At 46.8% G+C, this 13638-nt stretch overlaps 1 protein-coding gene across 4 annotated transcripts in view; it reads right to left on the bottom strand.

Annotated features, from left to right (window-relative positions):
• The window catches only part of FARP2 (FERM, ARH/RhoGEF and pleckstrin domain protein 2), a 77295-nt gene extending 68983 nt beyond the window's left edge, over nucleotides 1-8312 (bottom strand). For 3 of the 4 annotated variants that reach the window (XM_031505662.2, XM_077785588.1, XM_077785589.1), the window contains exon 1: nucleotides 4155-4234. The gene's annotated coding sequence lies outside the window, so the exon portion shown is untranslated. Of the gene's footprint in view, nucleotides 1-4154; nucleotides 4235-7952 lie in introns of those variants that run through there. The other variant, XM_031505660.2, reaches the window with a different exon arrangement.
• Nucleotides 8313-13638: the final 5326 nt, after the last annotated feature.

Raw genomic sequence — 13638 nt, 5'->3', positions numbered from 1 at the left:
CACGAGTCTTGCTGTCACAGCTTGGTGGCAGTTGTGCAGAGCCAATCTTTAATTTGACATGGGGAAAATGTCCCTGAGGCTCTCCCCAGCTCTCCCACACCACCAGAGCAGGGGTTATATTTGCATGGGGAATCACAGCGGGGTCTACACGGAGGTGAGGCCTGTGTGCTCAGAATGCAGCACAGCCTCTGCCCCACGCCCACCTCTGGCACTGAGTATTTGGTAGCAAGGTGCAAGGCACTAAGCAGGAACACACAGGGAGGCTCCCTGGGCCTTTTTGGGTGAATTACCCAAACACCACACTGTGTCCCAACAGTCCAGAGTGTGTGGGTACTGCAGTGGGACAGCCTCCACATGGCTTCACATCCAAAGGAGTGACAGTTTATTGTTTTGTAGTAAATGTGTTTTGTCAGACAAGAAGAGGCAGCTCATGACAACACTCCTTTGTCTCTCTGTGCTCAGAGTAGGTAGGCAGCCTACTCCAAGGATTTGAATGAAAATCCTTGAATGAAAAACCCTACATGTCCTTACAAATTAGTTGGGGGTGGTTTATGTATCAATTCTCACACACATTGAGACTGGTCAAAATGTCTTCCTAATTTGCAGCCAAGTGCATTTCAACATTTTGGGGATTTTATTTTTATACCTGTAGATCCCTGCAGAGATAAACTTATCCCAGAAGGGCAGACAGATGCCTTCCCACCTAATCACACCTACCACAAGATTTGTGTGGGCCTCTGAGCCCCTGCAGAGCCCTAACCAAGCAGCAGAGCTCAGACCACCCAGAGATGCCACCAGCCTCCCAGCTGACAACGTGCAACAAGAAAGTGTGACAATCACAGAATTATGATGACTGAAAAAAGTCTCTGACATCATCAGTCCAACCCCTAACCCAGCACTGCCAACACCACCACTAAACCACGTCCCTAGATGCCCTATCCACACATGCTTGAACATCTCCAGGGATGGGTACTCCACCACTGCCCTAGGAAGCCTGTTCCAACACCTGACAAACCTTTCAGTGAAGAAATTTTGCCTGATGTTGAATCTAAATGTCCTCTGACACAGCTTGAGGCCATTTCCTCTTGTCCTTGTTCCCTGGTGGCAAAGCCTGATCCCCCACTTGGCTGTACCCTGTCAGGGAGTTAGAGAGAGCAAGAAGGTTCCCCCTGAGCCTCCTGTTCTCCAGGCTGAGCCTGCCCAGCTGTGCCTCATCTGACTTGTTCTCCAGATTCTTCCCCAGCTCCACTGCCCTTCTCTGGACATGCACCAGGGACCCAAAACCAAACCCAGGATGAAGGATGAGCTTAACCTTAAACTGGGCACACACTACCCTGTGCCCAACCTCCCAGCTTTGGGTGACAAATAATCAGAAAGTTTCTTTCTTAGGGTGTTTTGTGTGTATTTTTTGGCTGAACTTCTAGGTTTGTGCAGCCACATAGAAAAACTTTGATGTCATAAATTTTAAAACCATCCTAACAACAAAATTCAGCAGAAAGCGATACCCAGGTTACACCTCTAACTGCTAATCTGAAGAGAAACCAGAGCTTGAAGAGAAACCAGAGCTATATCCCCTTGATATCATGTCCCTTATCAGGTAATCACATGGTAAATTTTTGCTATTGGCATTCAGGAGCTGCCCAGGATCAGTCATACTCCTCCATAGGGCTCTTTATTAGCCATCCACTCTTAAAATTAGTGCTCCAGGAGCACTCATTCCCTTCTGAATAAACAGCTCCTGGAAGAGACACACACTGCCGTTACTCAAAAGGAAAAAAATGCAAGCAGCAACAGCCAAGGCAGCAGAAGGAACAGCCCTGCAGAGACCTCAGCAGCCTCCCCTCCAGCTGGAGGCAGCTGCTTCCCCAAGGCAGGCAGGCAGGCCACCCAAGGCCGGACTCAGGAGGAGCTCCTGGGTACTCTCTAGCTTTGGTCACCAGCCAGGAGAGACCAAAGTCATATCAAACAGAAATTGCACGTGTCAAAATCTTTCCCCACAGGTGGTAACAGTAAAAGTGAACTCAGTGGCGCTTGACCTCATATCCTACTGATGACATGTTCCTCAAAATATTTACGCCAGCCAATATTAAGATTTTAAAGGCCAAACAAGCACTAGGCAGAACACAGGATGTGCAGAAGCAAGCATGATGCCCAGAAGAGCAGTGGCCTGCTGTGCCAGCTGAGAGCATCTCCCCCATGGCACATCCTGCTCCCTCCCAAGGCAGCCCACTGATGCCACCACAACTACTGACAACCCCCAGATAGCCCAGTCTGCCCCCTCTGCCTGCAACACCCAATGTGTGAGGAGTGCTAACCAAGCCAAGCACTACTTCCAGTTTCACCACCAGAGCTGTATATCGTGTTTTAAGTCCTCTGATTACATAAGACATTTCTGGACAAAAACCACAGTGTCATGGTTCAGAAAACACTTCAGTTCAAGGGCGGACTACACAAAAGGAGAAGGAAAATTAACTAGACAGGCTGCAAGCTCCAAGAACACAGAATTTCTACAGACAGAGCAGAACATCCCACCAAGAGCCTCCTGCCATGGGTGAGCCACAACAAGGTCTCAACAATGCAAAACTAAAATATAATATTACCACAACACTGGTGTTCTGGGATCAAAAAAAATCCTCCTTGCGTTGCCTCTCTCTGAACTTGCTTACACCTAGTGTTTATCCTGATTATTTCCTACAAACTGGGACCAGGCACCAAAGCTAAATCTGCTCCCTGAAGTACAGTGACTGAATGAGCATTGCTCTCAGCCCTAAATGAAGGAGCAAACAAAGCAAAACTTACAAAATTTAGATAGCTGTGTATTAGATAGCTGTGTATATATATATATATATATAATTATTTTTTTTTTGTACCAGGTACCTTTTGAAAGAGCTTTTAAGTCACAATGAGTTTCATCTTCTATTTGGATGGAATAAACATATTTTTCAGAAGCGAGAAAGCATTTTCAGCTATCAGCAAATCTGGAAAGGCAGCTTATACCTGAGGATATGCAAGATCATAGAAACATAGAGAGCTTTGGGTTTAAAGGGACCTTAAAGTCCACCTTGTTCCAGCTCCCTGCCATGAGCAGGGACAACTTTCACTAGACCAGCTTACTTCAAGCCCCATTCAATCTGGCTTTGCACACTTGGATGATACCAATGGCTTTCAAAGGAACTCCTCTGAGCAGGGTGTCTTTTGGTCAGGGGCCATGCTCCATCCCTCACCCATGCAGAAGGCAGATCTGAGGCCAGTTTCCCAGTTGCCAAGTATGAGCAGGGTGGTCCCTGCCTCCCATGGGAAGGGATGGCTACACACGGAGCAGCAAGGAAGCACAAAAAAGCAAATTTTCCTCTCTTAACTCTTTAAGCCACAGCCACCCGTTAGCACTGCTATACCGAGCAGACACAAATGATGCACCAAGAATCCACCATCGCAGGCGAAGATTCCGAGTGCTCGGTTGCGAGAGGAGCGACGTGTCTCCCTACGACCCCGTCCCTCCTCACGGCCTCGGAGGGTTTCATGGCTCTGCCCCGCAGAGCTGCCCGGCCCCACGCTGGCCTGGAAGGAGCTGCAAGGGCGCGGACAGCGGGGAATGTCCGCGGCCGGTCCCTGCCAGGTGAGCGGCGCTTCAGCCGCGCTTCTCTGACCGAGCAGCCGGGAGCACAAGACCCTCCCGGCCCGGGTCCCCGCACGGAGGCGGGTCGGGGCTCGGGCCGTGCCGGGGCTCGGGCCGTGCCGGGCTCGGGCCGTGCCGGGCTCGGGCCGTGCCGGGGCTCGGGCCGTGCCGGGCTCGGGCCGTGCCGGGGCTCGGGCCGTGCCGGGCTCGGGCCGTGCCGGGGCTCGGCTGCTCTCACACTCGCAGCGAGGCCCCCTGCGGCAGCCCCCTGTGAAGGCGCTCTCTGAGCCCCCGGGGAAGCCGCTCCCCAGGCCCCGGCAGCCCCCGGGGGACTTCGGCGAGCTGGCAGAGCGGGCCGCACGGCGGGCAGCGGCGGAAGCGCGGCCGCGCAGGCGGGGCGGGCCGAGCCGCCGGCCTGGGCGCCGCTCGCCGGCAGCGCCGCTCCGGCCCCCTCAGCTCCCGCCCCGCGCCCGCTCCCCGCCGGGACCCGGCCCGGCTCGGTTCGGTTCGCGCCCCGGAGCCGCCGCCCCGCGCTCACCTCCAGGCCCGGCCCGCTCCGCCGCCCGCGCTCACACCGGCCCCGAGCGGCCCCGCCCCGCCCGCCCGTGGGCAGCGGGGCCGGGGCGGGGCGGCCCCACCCTGCGGGCGGGTAACGGGCCCGGGGCGGGCCCCGCACCCAGACACGGAGCGAGCCCTCCGCTGCCCCTCCGCCCGCTCCGCCGAGCTTAGGGGATTGTTTTATACCGAAGCGAAACGCAAAGAGTGGTTTTCCAGCACAAGGAGGGCTTTAATAGAATAGTGCATCTGAAGCTGAAGGGCAGCCAGCTCACAGGCTGTTGCCCAAGGTCTGCACCCCAAAAAGAGGCACATGAAATCCCCCAGTGCCACCCCAGACATCCATCACCCCACAGATCCTCAGGGAAACACCGCCCTGGGAGACAACACCATGCCAGTAACCAGTCCCAGGCCAAATAGTGAAAATTTTAGGTCTTCACTAGGTTAAATTTTTCACATATAAATGGGGATAGACTCAGTGTTACAGAGCAGGAGAAAATGTGGTTGCTGCGCAGGGGCATCGGGGAGTGCTGCTGACCAAAGGAGCTGAAGACCACAAAAGCAGCATCCTCCTTCTCCTCACTCCCCAGCCAGCAAGCCCATCCCTCACTGACACAGACAAGAACAAAACACTGTAGGAAATTCAGCACAGGACAAACAAATCTTTGCACTGTCTGGATTTCATCAGCTCTAAAGCTGAGGCCAAGGCTGGCAGATAAAAGGATAGCCAGGAAAGAAGATCTTCCTGAAAAGGGCCACCTTTGACAACCCCTGAGTCATCCACAGCTCACTACGCTCTGACCTTCAAGACAAGAAGCAACAGCAATGAGAGAAATCCTTGGGTTTCTCTAGATATGGATTGTTGGCCAGTAGCATGAGAAATGCAAGGAGCCATCTTGTTTCTGAGAACTTGACCTTTTCATAGCAATATTAAAAACAAAATATTGGCATAGCATATGACTTTTGGTAATAAAAAACACATAAATTATGCAGAACAGCCCTTTCAAACAGAAGCAGCTTCATTACTCTTGCTCACGAAAAGGCAACTTGCAAATTTAATGAGTAATTCCTGACTAACAGCATTCTCATCTCTTCAAAAGAACAAGACACAAGGTTTTAAAAAATATGTCCCATTATTTGGTCTCCTTAAAAAGTGATGTGGAGCTGAAGAATCTCATGGATACAGAAAAGAAACAGGAAAGTTGTAAAAGTATACACAACATTTTAGACAATTCTATTTATAAGATCAATGGTGATCTCAGCCAGGTGAAATGCTTTCCTTACTGACAGGCTGCTTAAGTATCTTATTTGCATGGCTTTTTATTTGCAACTTAACTGCTAATATAGTTTCACATCCTTCAAAGTGCAGACACTTCAGAGTCATCTTCATTTTGATCACTTTCTTTAAAATCTAAAAAGACCACTAAAGTTTTCTTGTGCTAAAAAGCAGCTGCCACTAAGAGAACAAATCTGATGTGATCACTTTAAAGTCACACACCACCACACTAAGGAGAGTAAGCAAAAATTACAGATGTGGCAGTCTTTAGGAACATCAACACCCTGCTGCTGCTCTTTATGCTTCATTCAAGAGTCCTGACCTTGTTGCTTACCCAAAATACATGTAATTTACTGAACTGAAGCAATGCAATAAGGAAAAGGCACAAAGGTTCAGTGTTTAATTGTCCTCATCCTGAACACCTGTTTCTACATGCAGTTCATTTCTGACCTGTCTACTCACACAAGCAAAAAAAAAAAAAAAAAAAAAAATTCCATCATATCAGAGAATTACAGAATAGTTTGGGATGGAAAGGACCTTAAAGGTCTCCTCTGCCATGGGCAGGGACACCTTCCACTGTCCCACATTGCTCCAAGCCCCATTCAAGCTGGCCTTGGACACTTCCAGGGCTAGAGCAGCCACAGGGTACAATGAGGAAGGGCCATATCAGGTTGAACTTCTGTTATGTACACTCAATCATTTAATAAATCCTCAGCAACTGTAACAAAAAACATGCTTGAGATGTGGTGTTTGGTGATTTTGAAAACTAAAAGAGGGAGTGGATTGGTTTGGTGATTTTGAAAACTAAAAGAGGGAGTAGATTGGCTATCTCTACCAGACTCAGCAGTATGTTCTTCACAGCTGTCCACAAAGTCTCTTAAGTTTCTGTAACAGCCATGAAATCAAACTTTTCAGCCATCCAAACAGTGTTTGAAGCCTTTACAAGAGGAGGAAGACGTTTAAAGACTAAAACTAGAAGAATGTCATTACACATGAAAGCCAGCTGTTGCAGTTGGAAGGATGCAGTGTCAGGACAAAGCACAGCTTTCTCCTTTTGAGATAAAAACTGATAACAAGGTGTAACTTTTGCACTCAAGTAATACAACAGATAATCTGCACCATATTCTCCCCTTGGCCTGAGCAGGACAATTAGAATTACCCTTTCACTACACTATAATATCATCTTTTTCTTCAGTCACCCTCTGGATGAGGTTTGAGGAAGTCCTTCAAAGCAGACTTTTATCCAATTAATATAACAGCTGGGAAATCTTTCTATTCAGATCCTTCACCATGACAAAGAGAAAATCTCCAGACTGAAAAATCACACATACTGATGATTTTGTCAGCACATATTTTCCAAATACACACTACAGAGCTCTGTCTCTCAGAGGTCTCCATCTCCTAAGAACAAGGCAAGCTTACACTGTGTCTTCCCTGCTGTCTACAGCAGCAAGTTGGCATAGCTGAGAGGAAAAATATTTACAACCACTTAAGCCAGCATTTTATATCATGTACACCAAAGTAACTGGGCCACATGCCACGAATTCACTTTGAGTGTGTTGTACTGGGACTCCACAATGACAGCACACATGGGCATGCCAAGGATGAAAAGAGGAAGATGGATTGATATGGGTTTCATTGCAGGTGGGTCACTGAAAGCACCAGAATCCCTTTTGGGGCAGTTCAGAGACCTTTGACTGCCACAGTTCACTGCCATTGTCCTACTTTAGTTCAAGCCAGAGCCTTGTATGACAATTATCCCATCTGTTACTACCTGGATATATTCAACAATTTGCTGTGGGCATCATTAACCTAAGCATAAGCACAGTGCCACTAAGGACTAACTGGAAGGGCTGAGAGCTTTCTCCACAAGATGATCACTTATTATTGCATCACTCTTGAGGACCTGGTGACACTGCACCACCTGCAGAGCACCTCAGAGGTCCACCAGGGGAAAAACTCACCTTTGCACAACTGTATTTACATGTTAGATGAAATGTTATGACAATTAATGACCACCCTGGCCATGTTTCTGGTCTAGAAATGTTTCAACCTTGAAGAGTTCAGTCTGTAATGGCCTGCGCAGCAGAACCAGAGACCAGTTATCCTGTCTTACTGATCCATTCTCTGGATTGCCTCCCACATCACCTTAGACATCTCAGCAGGGACCAGTCTGCAGGATCAAGTCATTCCTCATCACTGATTAACAAGGTCTTTACTCAACAGTCACAAAGAGCTTAAGTTTATTTCTTAAATAGCAAAATCAAGCCAATTTCAGTAATTTTAATCAGATGGTGCTCTGTACTAACAGCCCACAAGTACCCCAGATGGTAGAAAAACAGAAAAGAGTGAAATCATAAAATTTGATTAATCCACCAACTGTCATTAGCAAATGACAAAAGACTCAAGTCAAGGTGAACAGGAGCTGCTATATAAGCAGAGATATGACCCACACAATGAGCACAAAGATTGAACAACGCAGCCATACCTGTACATGCCACTTACCAGAATTACTCTCTTACTCCAGGCTCACTTACTGTTAAAATTGACCAGAAAGCATAGGAGAAATACTGTTCTTCAACAGCAATGAATGAAGATGCTTCAAAAATGGTCAGAAGGCACCTCGTTCTACTGGCAGAGATGGAATAGCAAATGCACTCAGCAGAAGTAGTACCTTGCTAAACCAACTGGTTTCCATGCTATGGATACTTGTGACCCTGTGGTTGGGATTTTACACTTCCAATCTTAAATAATTCTGCCCTCCACAATCATGCTCTAGCACTTCTCCCAGAAGGAAATCTTTGAGTTTCTCAGATTGTTCCCCTTTGGAGCCCTTCTACACACACTGCAACTTCTAATTACATTGGCCTTTATAAAGCACAAAGTCCACCAGCCTTAGACCATGACCTGGAATTAAACCCTCATTATTAACCAATTCCTTAGAAAAGGCCTGGGTACCTATGTACAGGAAAAACTTCTGCTAACAGAAAAACCCCGAGAGGCTGCAATCCCTTTTTGCAATCACCTACTTTGACTTTCATAATTATATATCTATTTGAACTTGGCTCTCATGGTGAAGGTGGCAATTAGAACAAGTAAATTAAGCACAGCATATGTTCCTACCTGCACACACAGACACACTCACTCAGCAGCTTCTCTCAGTCTGACTAGTGAACTTGTCCAAGCACATCCTCCCTGCCCAGAAGGTTCAGTCTGTAGCCAGCAGCAATTTTGAAGCCACAGCACAAAAATCAAGAGCATAGACAAGCTACAAAGTGCAATGAAATAGACCTGCTGAGCCACAACATTGGAACAAAATTCCAGGCAAAATCTGAGAGCTTTTCCTGCCATATTCTTATCTACAGGTAACAGCTGAGACACAGACAATCCCTTATTGCCCCCACGTGGTGCATCAATCCTACTGCACAAAAGCACTAATATGCCCAGAATTCCTCTAAATTTCCTTTAAATTGAATCCAAAGGTTTTTTGATAGATGTTAGTTCTATGACTGCAATAGCCTAAACGTTAAGCTGCTACCAAATAGTCTTTTCTGCAATTGTATTGATTTATTCCTCTCTCACACTTAATAATGTCTGCACAGTGAGGGCAATAAAGCATGTCTGAAGCAGCAAGGCCTGAACACCACCCCTCAACAAAACTGGGAGAGCCAGAAAGCTCACCCTGCCTTTTTTTTATTATTACTTTTTAAATCCCATTGAGGTTCATCTCATTTCCCTGCCCATCAAATCAGCCTGGGTTTTGTTACCTCGAAGAAATGCACAAGGGTTCAAGTCAGCCATGCCTTATACAATGCCTCAAAGATCTACATGAAAAATGTCTCTGTGTGTTTGGTGGGGTGGGGAACAACACATCCCCAGACAGAAACCACTGATCCCCCAGAATCTGGAATTCTGACAAGAAAGATCACCTCATCCTCACATACCGATCATCTTCAGTCAACAAGGCAACAAATGCACAAATGCCCAGTTAAATATAAAAGAGAAAAAGACCTAGTTCTATTTCATGGACAGGAAACTTAGAATAAAATGATAAATTTAGGATCTCCAAACACTAGACACAGATACGCTTGGCAATTATTTTACTGTCAGATAAACCACAGTTGAGGCCGTAAATAACACCAACTCTGCTCTTTCAGAAATGCAGTAGACAATCACAGATTGCTGGCAAAACAAACTGGTGGATTCCCCACTCTGCCCTCAACTCAAGGGCTGTTCCAGCTGTTTGTGCCAGGACATAGAGCACAGCAGTCCCCCTGCTGCCAAGACACAGCCCCTGAGCTGGGCCCAGCTGTTGGACACATGGACAACCACCCCTGCCATGCTGTGTTTCCATGTTTCAAAGCAGCCTGAGACTCTTTGCTGGGCAGGAAATGAAGATTCAAACCAGTTTTCTTGCTCTGCGTGCAAGCTTTCAAAGAGACTGAAATATTCCTGGAGAGGCAAATCGTATGTTCTCTGCAGGGGAGAAGCTCTGAAATCAGAGCAAGTACCACTACAGGAACAGTTCAACCTAGGTTTTGGGCTCTCCTTTATGCAAAAGCTTCTTAAAAGTAAAAATAAATCAAAAACTTAAAAATAACAGCAGAATTGGAGGTTGCAAGGCACAGGAGTGAGCATGTCCTGAACAAAGGCTTTTACTGTCAGTGCCTTTTTAAAAAAACTAAATATGCTATTGAAGCAGCACAGGATCTGTTTTAATGAGTGTTTTGCATTAGCTCTCATGGGTGTGTATATTTACCTATTTTATAGAATACACTGAGTTACCTTCACAACACTTGTGAGCTCCTATGCTTCCTACATGGGTTTTTCCCCATGAATTTTTGGCTTCTGCTTTTAAAAATGAAGTGATTCCTCATTGCCCCACCAGCTTCAAATTATTTGTCAATAAAAAACAGGGGAACAGCCAGGCTGAAGCACTTTAAGCATGATGACTCAACATGGTGAAGTTAATAATGGAAGGCACATCTTGTAACTCAGATCTCCCTTTTTGCCATGTCTTCCTGGATGTGACTTACAGGGCTGAAGAGAAATTCCTATCTGGCAACGTGGATCACTCTTGGAAGGCAGCCTTAAACCTAACATCATTTACATCACCACAGATGAGATGTGCAAAGCTGAGAGCCAGGGAGGGCTGGGATAGAGCAAAAACAACCAGCTCCATCAGTTCTATAGAACTGTTTACAGCAGGTTTCAAAGGGAGCAGGATAAGCCGCAGGCTTGGAAAAGAGAGTAGAACTTATTCTTTTCTTATCTAGGAGTTCAGTGTTTCCTACAGTAATAAGTGCTGCATTGCCTTCTCTGTGGGACTGCTCCATAACGCCAGGCAGGATGGCTGTGAGGCTGTCTGCTCTCACCAGAGCAGCTCCCCAAAAGTGTGTTGTTATCTCTCTGAGGTAGCTGGACACCTCCTCTGCCTTGCTGGACTGACAGGCTCTCATTCCTGTGGGTGGGAGTGAAATTCATTTGCCTTCTGCATTTCAAGCACCGAAACTAAACTTGCAAACACACAGCTACATCAGATCTTGCCTTGCTAAATGCTGCAGAAACTCCACAACGCACCTGAAACTTGGGCACACCCTGCTGTGGCTGCGAGCCAGGCCAGGTGATCCCAGCGTGTCTGGGCTGCACTGGCAGGGTGTCTGGCCATCACACCACTCCTTACACAAAGCTCTTCCTCCTCATACTCCATTCCCAGTTTCTGGGCTTGACCTGTAATGACATCAAATGTAACTTCACTGCACATGGGCTCACCTGGGCACTGTGACAACAGCTTGGTTCCAGCACCTCCCATTTTTTAGATTATGAAGGGATGCTTGAGGAAACAGCTACACACCAAGGGCTGCTCCAGCACAGGGACAACACCTGCTTCACTGGTAAACTGATCCACCAGCCACATGCCTTTGGGGCTGTCCAAGGGAACAGCAGCCCAGAGCCTCATTCAGCATCTCTGGGAAGAGGGGGCAGACATGGCAGGAGCAGGGCTTCAGGACAACAAGCTGCTTATCAAACTGTTATCTCTCCTGAGAAATTGCCCTTGGGAATTCTGGGCTGTGGGAAAATCTCTATGGCAAGTTGAGTTATGAACTGCTTTAATCACAGCTTTCTTGCACTGCAGGAATCCTTTAAGCATTTCTTTCTGGCTTTCTCTGACAGCAGGAGCCCTGTGTTAAGCTCTTTGAGCTCTATGCCATACACAGCATTGAGAGAAAACAGCAAATAGGGAAGAGCTCATAGTTCCATGGAGTCCTTTGCACTGAATTCCAGCACAATGTCCTTCCAAGCAGTAGTTTCAACTCTTCCCAAAGTCTGTTTGGATTATACTCTTGCACATTCCGGGCAATTACCACCTCATTTGTTCTCTAGTTCAGACACTTCCCTAAAGCATGTAGCACTTCATGATCTCTTACAAAGTGTCCAGAGAAAGGCAGAAAAAGTTACATTTCTCATTTTTATTTACTCAGATGTCAGGAAACAAAGGTTTATAGATATTTTGTTCACTTTCTTTTTCTTTTTGTAACCACTAAATGTGTGTGACAAGCTAGCAAAATGCTGACCGAAATCCTTCTCCAAGGCCTAGAAGTCAGATAAACCAGTAAGAGCACCACAGAGAAACCAAGAAAACAGACACACGAGGTGTGCTCAGCCCTGTCCAAATCCTCAGAAAGATCCAGGCAATATCTGGCAGTGTGGAGCAGGAGAGTTGCGTGATAACAAGGCACTTCTCTGCACTCATGCTGTCTACTGAGACAGAAACAGCAAAGGACTCAACTGACATCGAAGTTACAATCCATTAATCTGAATTTAATTTCTTGCAGTCCTGAGAGGATTTTCTACTAAATGCCTTCTGAATCTAGCTGGGATTGTTAGCATTTGTTAATGAATGCCAAACATTCCATTCTACTCACATCACAGGAGAGCTTTCTCCTCAGTAGCTTACTCTGAGGTCATTAGAGTGTGTATGAAGACAGAGGTGTGACTAATTCATCCACAGGTATCACACAAATGGAAAGCCTGGGAGCAAGCAGTGTCAGAATTTGATCTCCAGCCCAGCCATCCTAATATTCAAAACCACCTGAAAAGGGCATATCACAGACTCTGAATGATCTTTTTCCTCATTCTTTACTGAAGAGGCCAGGGATGGCTAGGGAGTGAACTTGAACTCCTCAGAAAAGAGAACATTTGGGCATACAAGCCACCATCATTCTAACCAGGATAAGTGGAACATACACAAATGCTACCCCAAAAGTATGGATGAAATATAAGAAAAAAGATGGGAGCTTGCAGGATCTCAAATGGAAGGAGCAAAGAAAGGGAGAGAGTCTAAAGACAGCCATGGTGCCTGCTGCTCTGCTTCTCTCCCTCTCCCCAGAGGGTGCTCTCTAGTTATGAGCAGGGCCCAGTAAATAAAAGCCAGGGCTCAGCACACTGCAAGAAATTTCTCCTCTCTGGAGTTGCCACAATATTCTCCTTGCAAATATTCTTTAACAGGGTCCTGTACTTCTTTGGAGGTAAACTTCCAAACCACTGTAGCAGAGAATTTCCCCAAAACCTGGCCTATTTTCTCCCATGCTATGCATGCCTATTCATCCTTGGGGGCAGATCTCTGAATGACCTCCCTAGAAATCTCTGTCCTGACTCTTAACATGGTAAGGGGCCCACTGACTAAACCTGGCAGACTTAGCAACAAGAACATGCTTTCCTTAACATACAAAGTGAATTCAAAACTCTCAAAAGCTGTTGTAACAGGTTGGAGGGAGGAAAAAGGGGTGAAAAGCTGGGGAAAATCATCCTTCCCTCTTCTCCCTGGATAGCAACACTGAATACTCATCAAGTGACCCTCATTGTCCTCAATGTTACCATGTCATAAACTAACATCCCATAGTACAGCAGCAAAGCAACCCTGATTGCTCTCCTTGTCCTGAAACAACCTCCCCATGAGGAGCTTCTCTGGCAATCTATACAGAGTTAGGACCACACCCACATGAACAGACCAAGCAACATTGTGACCAAAGACAGAAAATGCTTGGATCAAACCAGATTCCAACCTGCTCTGGGTAGATCTGTTGTTATCGCACTCCTCTGTGCACCACATTGGGGCTGAATTAAGGCTGTCCTGGTTTAGGAATGGTATTCCACAGTTTAGTGCTCTCACTAAAACTCCAAACCAGGC

This window comes from Lonchura striata, chromosome 10, assembly GCF_046129695.1.
Source record: "Lonchura striata isolate bLonStr1 chromosome 10, bLonStr1.mat, whole genome shotgun sequence".
In the NCBI taxonomy this organism is placed as follows: domain Eukaryota; kingdom Metazoa; phylum Chordata; class Aves; order Passeriformes; family Estrildidae; genus Lonchura; species Lonchura striata.
Note: the sequence above shows the minus strand (reverse complement) of the source record. Positions and strands in the feature narration are given on the sequence as shown.